We start from the raw sequence: 13864 nt of genomic DNA on the forward strand, positions 1-13864 counted from the left end.
CATTACCCTCTCCCACTGATCACAGAACTCTTTGGCCTCCTCAGAGGGGCACAGACATTTACCAAGCTTGACTTGAATGGGGCATAGAACCTGATTAGGATCTGAGAGGGAGACAAATTGAAGACCGCTTTTAATACCAGAGATAGACACTCTGAATATCTGGTGATGCCCTTCAGATTATGCAACACCACTGTAGTCTCTCAGTTTATGGTTAATGAGATTTTTTGAGATCTTTTCTACTCCTAAGTGGTGGTATATCTGAACCATATCCTGGTCTTTTTCTACACTAATACCTACCTAAACCTCACCTCGAGTTACTAGGTGGGCCTCCCATAGGGATACACATACCTATCTAAGGAGAGGACATTATGGCCACTCTCTCTCTCTCTCTCTCTCTCACCATACGACATGGTGCTATCGCATGAAATACACCTTAGTGCATTTTGATAAATAAGGGGGTTTGTCTTAAACAGAAGGATAAACTCCTCCCACCCCAGAAAAATACAGCTAAACAAACTTCTAGGCAAGGAGAACAATGTCACAGTTAGTCCCCCACACCCTTTCCTGCCATTCTTAGCACACTACCCTTTCCATTCACTGGGAGAAACCAGCAATCATACCAAACACCAGGTCAGAAAAGCCAATGGAAGCTTGAATATAGCACGCGTACATTCATTATAAAACCCTGATATGCCCCCAAACACTTCCACTTTGCTCGTACTTTCCCTCATGAGCATGTGAGTACATCTGTACTCAGCTTGCTTCTAAATTGCTTGAAAATATATTCTTTAAATTTTAGAGTTCATGAATTGTTAACATAATTAAAAGCAAACTATTTTGTGTTTCATATTTTACAAACAGAAAGTTAATACTTTGTAACCTACTTTTAATGTTTTTATTCTTAAGAAAATTATGATCACAAGAAAAACTATTTTTTTAAACTATTTTTATTCATTTCATTAATTATTGGTATTCATGAAGGAAATATACATGTCCAAAAACCTGGTAATTTTCCGATTGCTAAGACACCTAATGAGTTGCCTTAACAAGATTAACAAACACATAAAGGAAATTAATTATACTCTATTTATATTTAATACTGAAATCTCAACTAGATACAGAATTGAGTTTTGCAGCTGGCTCTTTCCTGTTAGGGCAGGAAAAAAATATGAGGAAATGATAGGGACCCAAGAGTCCATTTTCCTCCATTCTCAAAAAAGTCACTTTTTTCCAACATATAAATTATGTGATTTGCTTGTACAAAGACACATTTCAATAGTCAGTGACACAAAAGAAATTATTTACTGAATTGTACTCTGCAGAATTGTGTCTAAAAGAGAGTAGGTTTATTTTTCTGATGATGTCTATTTCTTTTTGAGTTTAAGTATTTTTATTAAGAGGTAACACATATATCAATTAGATATCATACATAATACAAAGCAGATATAACAAATAGTCACAATATTCAAATCGATGAACAAAGCTCAAGTGTAACCCTCATTATATAAAAATGAGAAAACAAAACGTAGAAAATAGTAGAATAAGAGAAGAAAGGCAATCAAAGGGAAAAAAGAAAAACAAGAAAAGAGGGGAAATAGAGAAAGAAACATATCACCTTAGCTGAAGGTAGGAGGAGGAAACCAACTACCATGGACGAAATGACTATATGCGACAAGAGAATGAGCTTTGATATAGTAGGGCTACCCAGCTACCGTATTTAACATGGAAAGGTAGTCATCAACCGGCTTCCACACCTGACACCAGGATGCAAGCCTATGAAATTTGAGAGCCATAGCCTTCTCATATTTAATATATAGGCATATGGAATTCCACCACAGATGTTCAGAGAGGGAGTTACTATTCTTCCAGTTGGTCATGACATTATGCAATGCAACTAATAACAGAAAATCTAACAATTTGCTGTGAGCAATATTTAGGTGGAGGGAAGGATCATTACTACGTAATATGACCAAAGAAAAGGTCAAGGGACATGTAAGTGATAATATGTCTGAAATGATAGACCAGACTTGCATCCAGAATCTGTGCACTATGGGGCAATAATACAACATATGAGAAAGTGAACCATTGCCTTCATGACATGACCAACAAGCGTGTGATTGTGCTAATCCAGCTCTGTGCAATTTCCACGGAGTCCACACTGCTCTATGCATAATAAAATAAGCGGTCTGAGTTAAGCTCGAGGAGAGCGTTATTCGTATCGATTTCTGCCAAAGGTATTGCCATTTGCTGGGGGGTATCTGTGTGTGAAGGGTAGCCATCCAGTACGATTGTACCCCTGTGGAGGATGTCTGCGCTAAACAGCTCTTGATGTGTCTGTACAGTCTGGATGCAAGATGGCCCCGGTCCCCATTTAGCGAAAAAAAGGACAATAAAGCAGGTTCAGCTTGTGATGAGAGAACCGAGGTAGAAATGCCTTGAAAAACATGCTGTAATTGCAGCCAAGCATAATATTGAGATGTGGGTAAACCAAATCGGGTGCGCAACTGGTCAAAGGGGAGTAGTTTATTATTCTGAAGGACCGATGTCAAGAACCACAACCCACATCTTTGCCAGGTTGGCCAGCTGATTGTATGATTATCAATTTTTATTTTGGGATTATGCCAAAGCGGAGCATAGATTGAGCCAGACCAGGGAGGCAAATTAGGGGGTCGCATCTTGTCAAATTCTATCATTGCTCTATGTAAGGACCTTACTATAGGATTGAGTTTAACAGACGACGACAATGGAACTCCTGGAAAATATCTCATGGGAGCAGGAGATATTAACACCCATTCAATAGAAAGCCATCTGGGGGGGATAGATGAAGGATTATCAGTATTAAAATAGTGAGAGCCCTGCTGTAAAATGTAGGCTTGGTGATAAGTGTAAAAATCGGGGAAATTTACACCTCCATGTATAGTAGCTTGTTTCAGTTTAGATAATGCTATTCTGGGGGGTTTATCTTTCCAAAGAAATCTGGTAAGCAGGCGATCAATCTGTTTATAGAAATTACTGGAAAAAAAATGGGAACCATAGATAGAATATACATAATCCATGGTGCAAGAACCATTTTAATAGAATCTAGTCTCCCCCACCAAGTCAAATGCAAAGGGGACCATGCTATTAAGGCGTCACGAAGTCTTTGAATGGTGGTTTCCTCACAATGAGTGACAGTTAAATTAGGATCCATTTGAAAACGGATACCCAAATATTTGAGTCCACTCTTAACAGTTTGTATGGGGAGTTGGGCCAGCTTTAATAGGGCACCTTGGGAGTTTAAAGGGAGCATCTCAGTCTTATGCCAATTAATCTTGTAGCCAGAAATGAGAGAGTAGCTTGAAATAATAGCAAATAGGGAGGGGAGAGACATCTCAGGATTAGTAAGAAACAGGAGAACATCATCCGCATAAGCTGATAATTTAAACAGTTCACCTCCTAACTCAAATCCCTGTACATTTGTTGCTTGTCTAATAGATAGTAATAGTGGTTCCAAAGCCAGGTTGAAAAGAAGGGGGGACAGAGGGCAACCTTGGCGGGTACCTCTGTGTAGATGAAAGGGCATAGATGAGTGAGTATTGATAAATAGAAAAGCCGTGGGAGAAGTATATAAAGTTTGAACCCAGGAGAGAAAAGTCGGGCCAAATCCAAACCACTGGAGAGTAGCCCAAAGAAAAGGCCATTCGACACGATCAAATGCCTTTTCTGCATCTAATGATATGGCCACTGCCGGGGTTGCCAATGCGGGTGCTCGTTCTAAGATATGGAAAAACATGCGAGAATTATTGGCTATCAACTGGCCTTTAACAAATCCAGATTGATCCGGATGTACAATAGAGGGCAGTACTTTGGATAAACGAATCGCTAGGATTTTTGCAAAAATTTTATAATCAGCATTCAATAGTGATATTGGTCAATAATTAGAGATAGTGGAGGGGTCTCTTCCCGGCTTTGGAAGAACTATAATACATGCCTCAGTGAAACTAGAAAGACCATCTGGAGAAGAGAGAATAGAAGACAAATATTGATGTAAATGAGGAGAGAGCACAGATTTAAAAGCATGGTAAAAGTCAGAGGAAAGTCCATCCGGCCCCGGGGCCTTGCCGCTAGAGAGCGATGTAATAGCTGCAGAAACTTCCTCTATAGTGAAAGGCATATCCAATGATGAGGTTTGAGATTGTGTAAGAGCTGGATGAGAAATGTTCGCCAGAAACTTCTGAATAGATTCCGCTGAGGAGTCAGCCTCCGATTGGTAGAGAGTATCATAGAAAGATCGGAATTCGTTGAGAATGTCTGTATCGGATGTCAAAGGCGTCTTGGAGGTAGACAGCATCATGTCGATGCGTTTCCTCTCCTGGCGTTTCTTAAGATACGAGGCTAGAAGATGTCCGCACTTGTTATTTTCAGTGTAGTAGGTCACTTTTGTGCGGCCCAGATGGAGTTGAACTTGAGAACTTAGATGTTGATTGTAGCAATATCGTGCTCTTAACAAAGCCGTTAGGGTGGTCAGGGTGGGATCCGCAATATGTTTGTGTTCCAGTTGTTCCACTTCTTGCTGAAGTGCAGTTAAAGTAGCTTGATAGGATTTTTTGAGACTGATAGAATGACTGATTATGGAGCCTCTAATCGTAGCTTTGAACGCTTGCCATAAGGTAGCTGGAGATACATCTGGGGTAGAATTGAATCGAAAATATTCTTCTATATGGCCTTGAATTTTGGAGATAAAGGAAGTGTCAGATAAAAGTGAAGAATTAAATCGCCAGCGATGCTCTGTAGGAACTGGAGAAAGAAGCTTAAATGTGAGTTGAATCGCAGCATGATCAGAGATCAGTATGGGATGAATGGAGGCTGCTTTTAAGGCAGGTACAAGCTGCTTCGAGATTAGGAAAAAATCTATCCTTGAATAAACATTATGAGGAGCAGAAAAGAAGGTATAATCTTTAGCTGTCGGATGAAGTAAACGCCACGGGTCTGATAATCCATGCGAGTGTAGTAATGATAATAAGAGTTTGCTGGATCTGGAGATCGTAGGCTTCAGTTTTGTAGTTCGGTCTAGAAAGGGATCTAGAACCTGATTAAAGTCCCCTCCTATTATAACAGGTGCGAGAGGCATATTAAGCAGTTGAGTGAACAGCTGATGAAAAAAATCCGGAGTATCCGCGTTAGGAGCATAGATGTTTAACACAGTATACTTATGCTGTGCTATCTGAATCTGAATCATAGTCCATCGGCCCTCACAGTCTGCAGAACTGTGTAGGAGTTGAGCGTCCAATCTTTTATGCAAAAGGATAGCTGTGCCCCTTTTTTTATGAACAGCGGGACTGTAGATGACTTGGCCCACCCATTGCTGTTTGAGTTTACTTGACTCCAGAGAAGTAAGATGAGTCTCTTGGAGGAGCGCGATGTCAGCATGGAGTGATTGCAAATATGTCAGGACTTTCTTCCGTTTGATCTGGTGTGTAAAGCCGTTGACGTTCAGAGAGATGACAGTAATCTCATTGATATTAGACGCCATGAGATAAGTTGGAATCTTTGCGTAGGGTAGCATGGGAGCCAGGCCGAATAGTCTGGTGATACTGGTGATAGTCGCAAGGCGGAGAGAGAGAGAACATTAGAAGAAGTCCAGGAAAGTTGTCCAGAAAAAGAAAAATAAACAAAAATAACCAGCCCAAAAAAGACTGATATCAGAGCCATACAGGCTATTTGTTTCATATGAGCCTCTCGTAGTGCCAGAGGTCACTGTAACCAATCTGTTTCCTCCAGACTTATAACGGCAAATAATCTTGGATAACCCCCATAATTAGGTGGAAAATGTTACATGAGAAATAAAAAAGGAAAAGGAGATATAAAAGTGAACCATTTCCCAAGAAACAGAACCAAAAGAAAATAAAAAAATAACCACCTCCGGCTACTCTCTGAAAATGAGAGTGAAGTTACCATATAAAGGGTTCTCAAAGAAAAGTAAATTAAACCCGACGTTCGCGGAGAGTAATATGAACAACCAAAAAGAGCCGGTATAGGAAAAAGGCAGTATTAGGCTGCGTTCAGCAGCGCAGGTTGAACAACTGATACCAATTTGTAACTACAACCTGTTCAAGTTACCATTTCTGAAGGTTGGTCCTGGGAACGTAGAAAGTCTTCTAGCGTCGCTGGACTGTGAAAAATTTGTGTGTGGTTGCGGTATGTGATTTTCATTTGGGCCGGATATAGTAGGCCATATTGCGCTGCCATGTTTCTTAGACGGGGCCTGAGGGCAAGAAAACCTTTCCGTTTGGCTGCGGTGGCTTTAGCGAAATCTGGTACAAAAAGAATTGTGTTACCTTTATAAATGATAGGCGCTTGATTTTTCGCCGCTGTGAGAATGAGCAGAGTATGCGGGTATCTCAGCACTTTAAATATGAGAGGCCTTGGGCGAGTGGCATCTCGTAGCGGCCTAGCTGGGATCCGATGCGCCCTCTCAATTTCAAATGGCTTGTCGAATTTTAGTTTAAGGCACGCCGGGATAAGTTGCTGTAAGAAGGCTATAACATCATTACCTTCTGTGCCTTCCAGCACCCCCAGTATTCGCAAGTTGTTTCGTCTATTTCAATTGGATAGGTCTTCTATTTCTGCTTGCATTTGCTCCATATCTTGACGAAGTTTAGGGATAGTCGAGGTCGTAAGCAGTAAGGAAGAAGTCTGAGCTTCCACGTCATCCATCCGGACCTGAAAGTGTGCCATTTGCTGAGTTACAGCTTGCAAATCAGATCTTATGGCTGTGGTTGCATCTGTATTAAGCTGGAGCATTTCTTTTAGTTGCTTAAGCTCGACGAGTACAAGTTCAGCAGACGCCATACTTTTTTGCGCAGCAAGTTTCTCCGGCGTTGGGGGATCCGGTTTGGCGCGTTTTGAGCCCGAAACCGCCACGAAAGCCGCTTCAATTTTCCCCGATTTGGGTACTGACATGTCGGCTCAGTCTCACTCGTCCGCAATACCAAAAAATAAAGAGACTAGAAGGGGGTTATTCCAATAATGCTAGCGAAGTCTGGTGGAGCGCGATGGTTAAGCGGCCATCTTGGTCGCTGCTCGAGAGCGCCCCCCCGATGATGTCTATTTCAACCTTTTTAGATAATTTCAAAAACTCTTGGGATACTTGAAGTCAAGATGGTATATTTGTTGGAGGTCGTGGTTTAACTTCTGTGCTCAAAGTAAGTAGTCCAGCAGAAAGAATGCACATGCCACGTAATAATAAGTTCCAAAAACAGTTTCTTATTTAATTGAGAAACAGGAAAGACTAGTCTCTTTAGAAGCTGCAGCACAGTTGCAGAGTAGGTCAGAAGGAGAAACAGAAGGCAGCAAACAGAGAGAGAGAAGAGAAACAAGGTGTTTTTTATGACAAAGAAAGAGGGAAAATATTTTAACATTATCTTATTTTACATAACTGTATATTAGTTCAATACACACAAACATTCATAAGAATCTTCCCTCCCTTTTGTACTTTTAGGAGTTGATGTTCCCAATAAAATTGTGCATTTTGCATTGTATCCACGGAACCACAAGATCATTTTCAAAAGGAAACATCCCACAGGGTTTCCCTTTGGAAATCTGATCAGTCATTCGAATGAAGCTCCATTTTTACTATGTACATTTTCACCTGCTTTGAAGCAACCTTAAGGCTGACTAGGCCTCATGATATTCTTTAGAAACTTTCAGCAATGGGAGTTTCCAAAAGGTATAGCCCAATTATTTTAGTGATCAGGTACTTCCTCTACAGCTTTGGTCAGTGGTCATACCTATAAAGGTAATTTCCATAAGTCACTAGGGAGGTTTTGATGATGAAGGAAGCAAGGGCAGTATATCTCCTTAGCTCCTGGAAGCAAAAGAGCTTCTATCTTTGCTTTTCTTTGGGAGAGGTTTTCACTCTCTGAAGCTGCTGGAGGGAGTTCCACAGAAGACTCAGAGATGTTCTAGGAGGGTTGCTTTTCCCAGGTCTTGGGAGTAGGAAGCTTGTCCAGGAGACAGTGGTTTGCTAACTAACTAGGTATTTTAGGATTTCTATCAAATTGAGAGAAGAGGATTCCTGAGGTGGTATCTGAGTGAGAGGAGACCTTTCACAAGACAAGGTAAGTCCAGGTTTTCCTGCCAATATTTCCCAAAGGTGCATCAAGATTGCTATTTTATGCTTGTGGCTTGTTTAAAGACTGTTTTTTCCTATTTTTGTATTATCACATTTAGTCAAATTATTTCTGGTGTTTTTTCCCATATGCCATATTGTTCCTCTATTTTTTGACTTCAGTAAGGTGTAATTGTTTTAGAACTATACCAGGTATGAACATTCTGTTTTTGAGAGACTGTGTGCATGATTTCCTGGAGTCTTATAACTTTGCTTCCCTCATAGAAGAATTCTGATCTGGAGATACATCCTGGTTTGCCTCAACCACTACAGGGTGTGAAGGTGGCCCTTTGCTATTTCTGGGAACAAGAGGGTTACATTTTGATTCCCAAACAGAAATCAAAGAAGGTCAAAGATTGGTGTTCCCAAGCATTTTGTGGCTTTTTATGTGAAAACTGTATTATATTTGTGTTAAAACACTGTTTTATGGAAAAGTCAACATTTTGGCATCCCATTGATTGAATGGACTGTGATGGCTACTGTGTGTGCCCTAGGAGGAAGCATTGAAGAAGAGAAGCCCATGAATACTTTCTGGGGGAGAAGTAAGTGTTTTCATGCAGGAGGAGTAACATGATGCATTGGAATGGGAATGCTGCCTGGAAGAGGATCAATAAGAATTACACTTTCTGGGAATCATCAAAGATTAAGTAGATGTCATCTGAAGATGCTATGGGCTGCACAAACTTACAGAGGATCCTTGTCCAAGCCAAGGAGGCTGAGAACTCTGTGTCACATAAGTTTTGTATGACCATAGCACACTTGGGGGAGACCTCAATGGGAACATGGTGCCGAATGGTGCACGTGCCCCAGACCAGTAAAAACACAGCTGAGGTCCCTCAAAGTGGTGTATATGCTGGAGCCTGTCATGCCCAAGTTGTCTGAAGCATCTAATACTCTGCTGGAATACACTATTGCTACCAGGACCCAACCAGCCATTGTCTCTGCCATTTTCTCTGCCAGCTGTGGAGTACTAACAGATAACAGAAAACAGTGAAGAGAGCCAGGGTTGGCTTGAGTGCAGCTATTTAAGTTTCAGGTAGCAGGAGCTCCTGGCTGCTGCCAGGAGCCAGCAGGAAGAAAAGCCTATGTAATATGGATGCACACTGGGTAAAAAGGAGCAGCCCCAAACTGGTAAGACTGAGACAGAGACAGATGAGTGGTCCACATGACAGGAAAAAGAACACCAGCTTCCTAATACCGAGGTAGCAAAAGTACCCTCTTAAATGGGCTGCAACAGAAGTACATGGCATTCCACTGAATAACCTCCTTGATCTAGTCCCATCACTCTCACTTGAATCTGGTACTTGGACTAGAGCAGGACCTTTGTCCTCAGGTCCCCAGGACTGTGAGATGATGATAGAATGTCCCCAAAGGGTACCTGCCCTGTGGAAAGAGAGATTGTAGAAGGTTGCATGGAAGGGAATGAGTCCCCCAATTGGAAGGAAGTCTCTCTACATTCTCAGGATAGGTTCCCACAACAGATGAGCATACTATTTAAGGAAACAAATCCTGGGAAAGCTGCTTATGGGGGAGAATCCTGAATGAGATACACTGCCTAAAACACTTTTCTAAGAGAAACTTGTATGTAAAGTTTAATCAGAAATGGATTCTACAAGCTTCAGAGAAATGAGCCATAAAGAGATGGTATTTGCTGAACTGGACTGAGTCTTTCTTGGTGCCTACTTGTTTCAGTGCTGTGGGGTGAGGTTTTTCACCCTCTTTTATGAAGCAGGAATGATAACTGTGTGAAGACATCTGCAAAGTCCTGTCACCTAGTACAAGAACTTTAGGCATTGGTCCCTCAGCTGTCTATTTCCTCATTGCTGCCATATAAGAGGAGAGTGTAAATGTTCATAAGTGTTAAACATCTGAATCTTAAAGCCACGAGAAACATTAGGGCACTGGCAAAACAAGTAGGGACATTATATTTTGGCCTTAATCAGTGAAGGCAATGGTCTTAAAGATCCATCAGAGATATTTGTAGGATTATAAAGGGTACAATTTGAAACACGTTTTATTTGGACTGAAGCTAATTTTTGGAGACTAAAAAAAAATATATTTAATGGAATAAATAATAAAATGATACCATCATGAAAAAAATAACAATGTAGCCTTTCACCAGAGCAGAAGAAGAAAGACTGTGAAAGCTTGGGCCATTTGGTCTTCTTCTGCCGTCATTTCTACGTTTCTATGTTTTTATGTATCTGCTGCGCAGGAACCCTTGCACATGCTCAGAAAGACTTTTGTGTTCTTTATGAACTTTAAGAAAACTTTTCTGTCTCAATGCCATTAAATGACATTGCGTCACTTGTGTGGCTGATGACTGTCCTGTATGTTCAGAGACAATGCAAATATGAAAAAGATAACACATTTTAAATTAAACATGTACAAATATAAAACAGTTATACAAAAAACTGGGGTAGGATGGGGAAGGAAGAACTAGTGATAGACTGTAATAAAGAAAGGATGCCAAGATCCTGGAGAGGAGAAATCCTAGTTGGTTTAGCCTTCCAGTTCAAGAGTGATTGTTAGCTAATCCTGAATGATAACCAAGTGGCCAGACTTTGCAGCCAGGCCCTGAGGTTGGCATGCATGCCAGCCACATTTGTCAAAGCTACTCCAGAATTTCACCCACAGGTCTCTGACTTGAGCTCTGCTGGATGATCAGGTGATCTTTTTAAAGAGCCACCCTCTGGGGCTACAAGTGACTCCAGACTGTCTGTGCCAAATATGGCACAGCATCCTCGCCTTTCATTTCCAAATGGAAGTCTCCAGCAGGACCTTTGTCTTCAGGTCCTGAGGAATAATGGGAGGTGGCCCTGTAGGAGAGAGAGGTAAAGAGAGGAGAAGGGATGCTGGGTGAGCAACAGCTGCAATTTTTCCATCTGGTATGTCATGGGATGCTAACAGAGGCATGGCTTTAGCTTCTGATAGGGAATATAGTTGTGGTTCAGCTCCTCATGGTGGTGGGTCTGGTGGACCTGCAGCAGAACTGGAGGGCCTTCACTTCTTCCTCTTTCTCTTTCTCTAAGGAGCTGGCAGTATCACTGAAAAGATAAAGAAGTGTGGGTTAAATGAACAGGTAGCATAAAAAGTAGTGAGAGTCTCAGTTAGATGGGAAAAGCATGTTTAACGTGGATTTGATTTAAGATGGCAAGGTATTCACTGAACTAGGGTTGCAAGCTTGTACCTGAGTAGTCCAAGAGGATGATGCTTTTATAAGGCAGGGGTAAACAGCATAGCCAGAGCACAATGAGAGGCCCATGCTGTATGGCCATGTGAAGCAGCAACTTTGGGAAGTTGCCTGAAATTCCTTTGTGTCTGTAGTGATGATTAGCCATTTGGTAAATGATCATGTAGGAGTTGGAGAAATGTGTTAGAATGCTAACACTAAGGAAACCAATAATTAAAAATTAAAGGGCTACTATCCTCACTCAATATAATCATACACATACAACAACATATGAGGATTAATATTCACTAATTAAAATATCATCTGTTTATACTAATTTTTCTAACCTAGGGAATTGGTATCAGACTGTGTGCTCAATCGCTTAGGCTCTTGCCCTGTACAGGACTATAACCACTTTCATGATGACAATGGCACAAGAGATTTACTTCATTTACCAATTTCCATAGAGTAATGCTTTTATTTTATCCAACTATCTTTTTTAAATCATTTTGTATTTTATGTTACTTATCTTTCCATGTTCGTGAAAACCACTCCGTTCAGTGAAAAACTTCTCCACCACTTATCCCATGCACCTCAGAATTGCCTGCCTAACCAGCAGTACTATCGACTAGGGATGTGAATCGTTTTTTGATGATTTAAAACAATCGTCATATATATTTAAATCGTCAAAAATCGTTAGAGCCGCGATACAATAACAATTCCCCCGATTTATCGTCAAAAAATCGTAAATCGGGGGAGGGCGGGAAAACCGGCACACCAAAACAACCCTAAAACCCACCCCGACCCTTTAAAACAAATCCCCCACCCTCCCGAACCCCCCCAAAATGTTTTAAATTACCTGGGGTCCAGTGGGGGGGTTCCGGCGCGATCTCCCGCTCTCGGGCCACGGCTGCATTAATAGAAATGGCGCCGGTGGCCCTGTGCCCTTACCATATGACAGGGCAAAGGTAGCGCCGGTGCCATTTTGGTTCCTGTCACCCGACATCACGAGTGCAGGAGATCACTCCCGGACCCCCGCTGGACCCCCAGGGACTTTTGGCCAGCTTGGGGGGGGCCTCCTGACCCCCACAAGACTTGCCAAAAGTCCAGCGGGGGTCCAGGAGTGACCTCTTGCACTCGGGCCATATTGCCAATATTCAAAATGGCGCCGGCGCTACCTTTTGCCCTCACTATGTCATACAACCCGTATGACATAGGGAAAAAACTCCTTAGAACTAGCTAGTTTAGCTTTGAAAGAAAATTTCTTTATGTTTGATGGAATTTACTATCAACAAATAGGGGGAACCACCATGGGAGCCACCATGGCCCCAAGTGTGGCCAGTTTGTATGCAGGATGGTTTGAGGAGCAGTGGTTGAAAGTTTGCCCTTATTGTAACAACATCTTGTTCTGGCGACGCTTTATCGATGATATCATTATTGTTTGGTCTGGAGAGGTAACATTGTTTGAAAGCTTTATGAACTGGCTTAATTCCTGTGATTCCTCTCTTCAGTTTACTCACACTTTTGGAAATAAGGACGTACCCTTTCTGGATATTCTAGTAACTATTAGATCGAATGAATTTTTCTTTTCAATATATAGAAAGCCAATGGACAGAAATACCTTGGAATATTCAAGTCACCATCCTCAACAATTAATTCATAGCATACCTTTTGGACAATTTTTAAGGTTGAGAAGGTTATGTTCAACAACAGCAGAATTTAAGGCACGTTCTAAGGAGATGAGAGAAAAATTTGTGAATAGAGGATACCCAGAGAAGGTAATTCGGAAGGCGTGGAAAAGATCTAGATGGAATAATAGAGAGCTTCTGTTAATCCCCCAGTTAAAATCAAAAAAAGAATAAACTGACCTGTGTATTGCCTTATTCAGCTGGCATAGGAAAAGTAGTAGACAGCATCAAAATGAACTGGCATATTTTGCAAGTGCACCAGGTGTTTGCCGAGTGGCCATGGATGGCGTTTAAAAGAGGTAATAACATCAAGGATCGAGTGGTTAATTCTATGCTTAAAACGATTCAAGCACAGGACAGCATAACATTGGGCCATTTTCCATGTGGGGCTTGTACTGTATGTGAGAATGCTTGTTCTAACATTTGCATTCCAATAGAGAAACTATGGTTTTACAAACCTCGGGCAAGGTCAACTTGCACTACTCAAGGCGTTGTTTATGCGATATGGTGCCCCTGCACATTAGTGTACATTGGTAAGACAGTGAGAAGTCTTAAAACAGGCTTGATTGAGCACAGGAGTGCATTAAAGTGTATGAGGTTAGAAGCACCGATGGTACAACACTGCATTGAGAAAGATCACTCTTTTAGTAGCATGAGATGTACAGTGCTAGAAGTGTTAAAGCAGGACATACGGGGAGGTGATTTCAACTTAAGATTACTGCAACAAGAACAAAGGTGGATTTTTAAACTGCAGACCATGGAGCCTGCCGGTTTAAACAAGGAAGTGGACTGGTCAGTGTTTATGTAGATAGAGAGTGATTGGGTGAAGTGCAGATAGACTCTTTTGATTGGCCG

This window comes from Rhinatrema bivittatum, chromosome 2 (genome assembly GCF_901001135.1).
Source record: "Rhinatrema bivittatum chromosome 2, aRhiBiv1.1, whole genome shotgun sequence".
In the NCBI taxonomy this organism is placed as follows: domain Eukaryota; kingdom Metazoa; phylum Chordata; class Amphibia; order Gymnophiona; family Rhinatrematidae; genus Rhinatrema; species Rhinatrema bivittatum.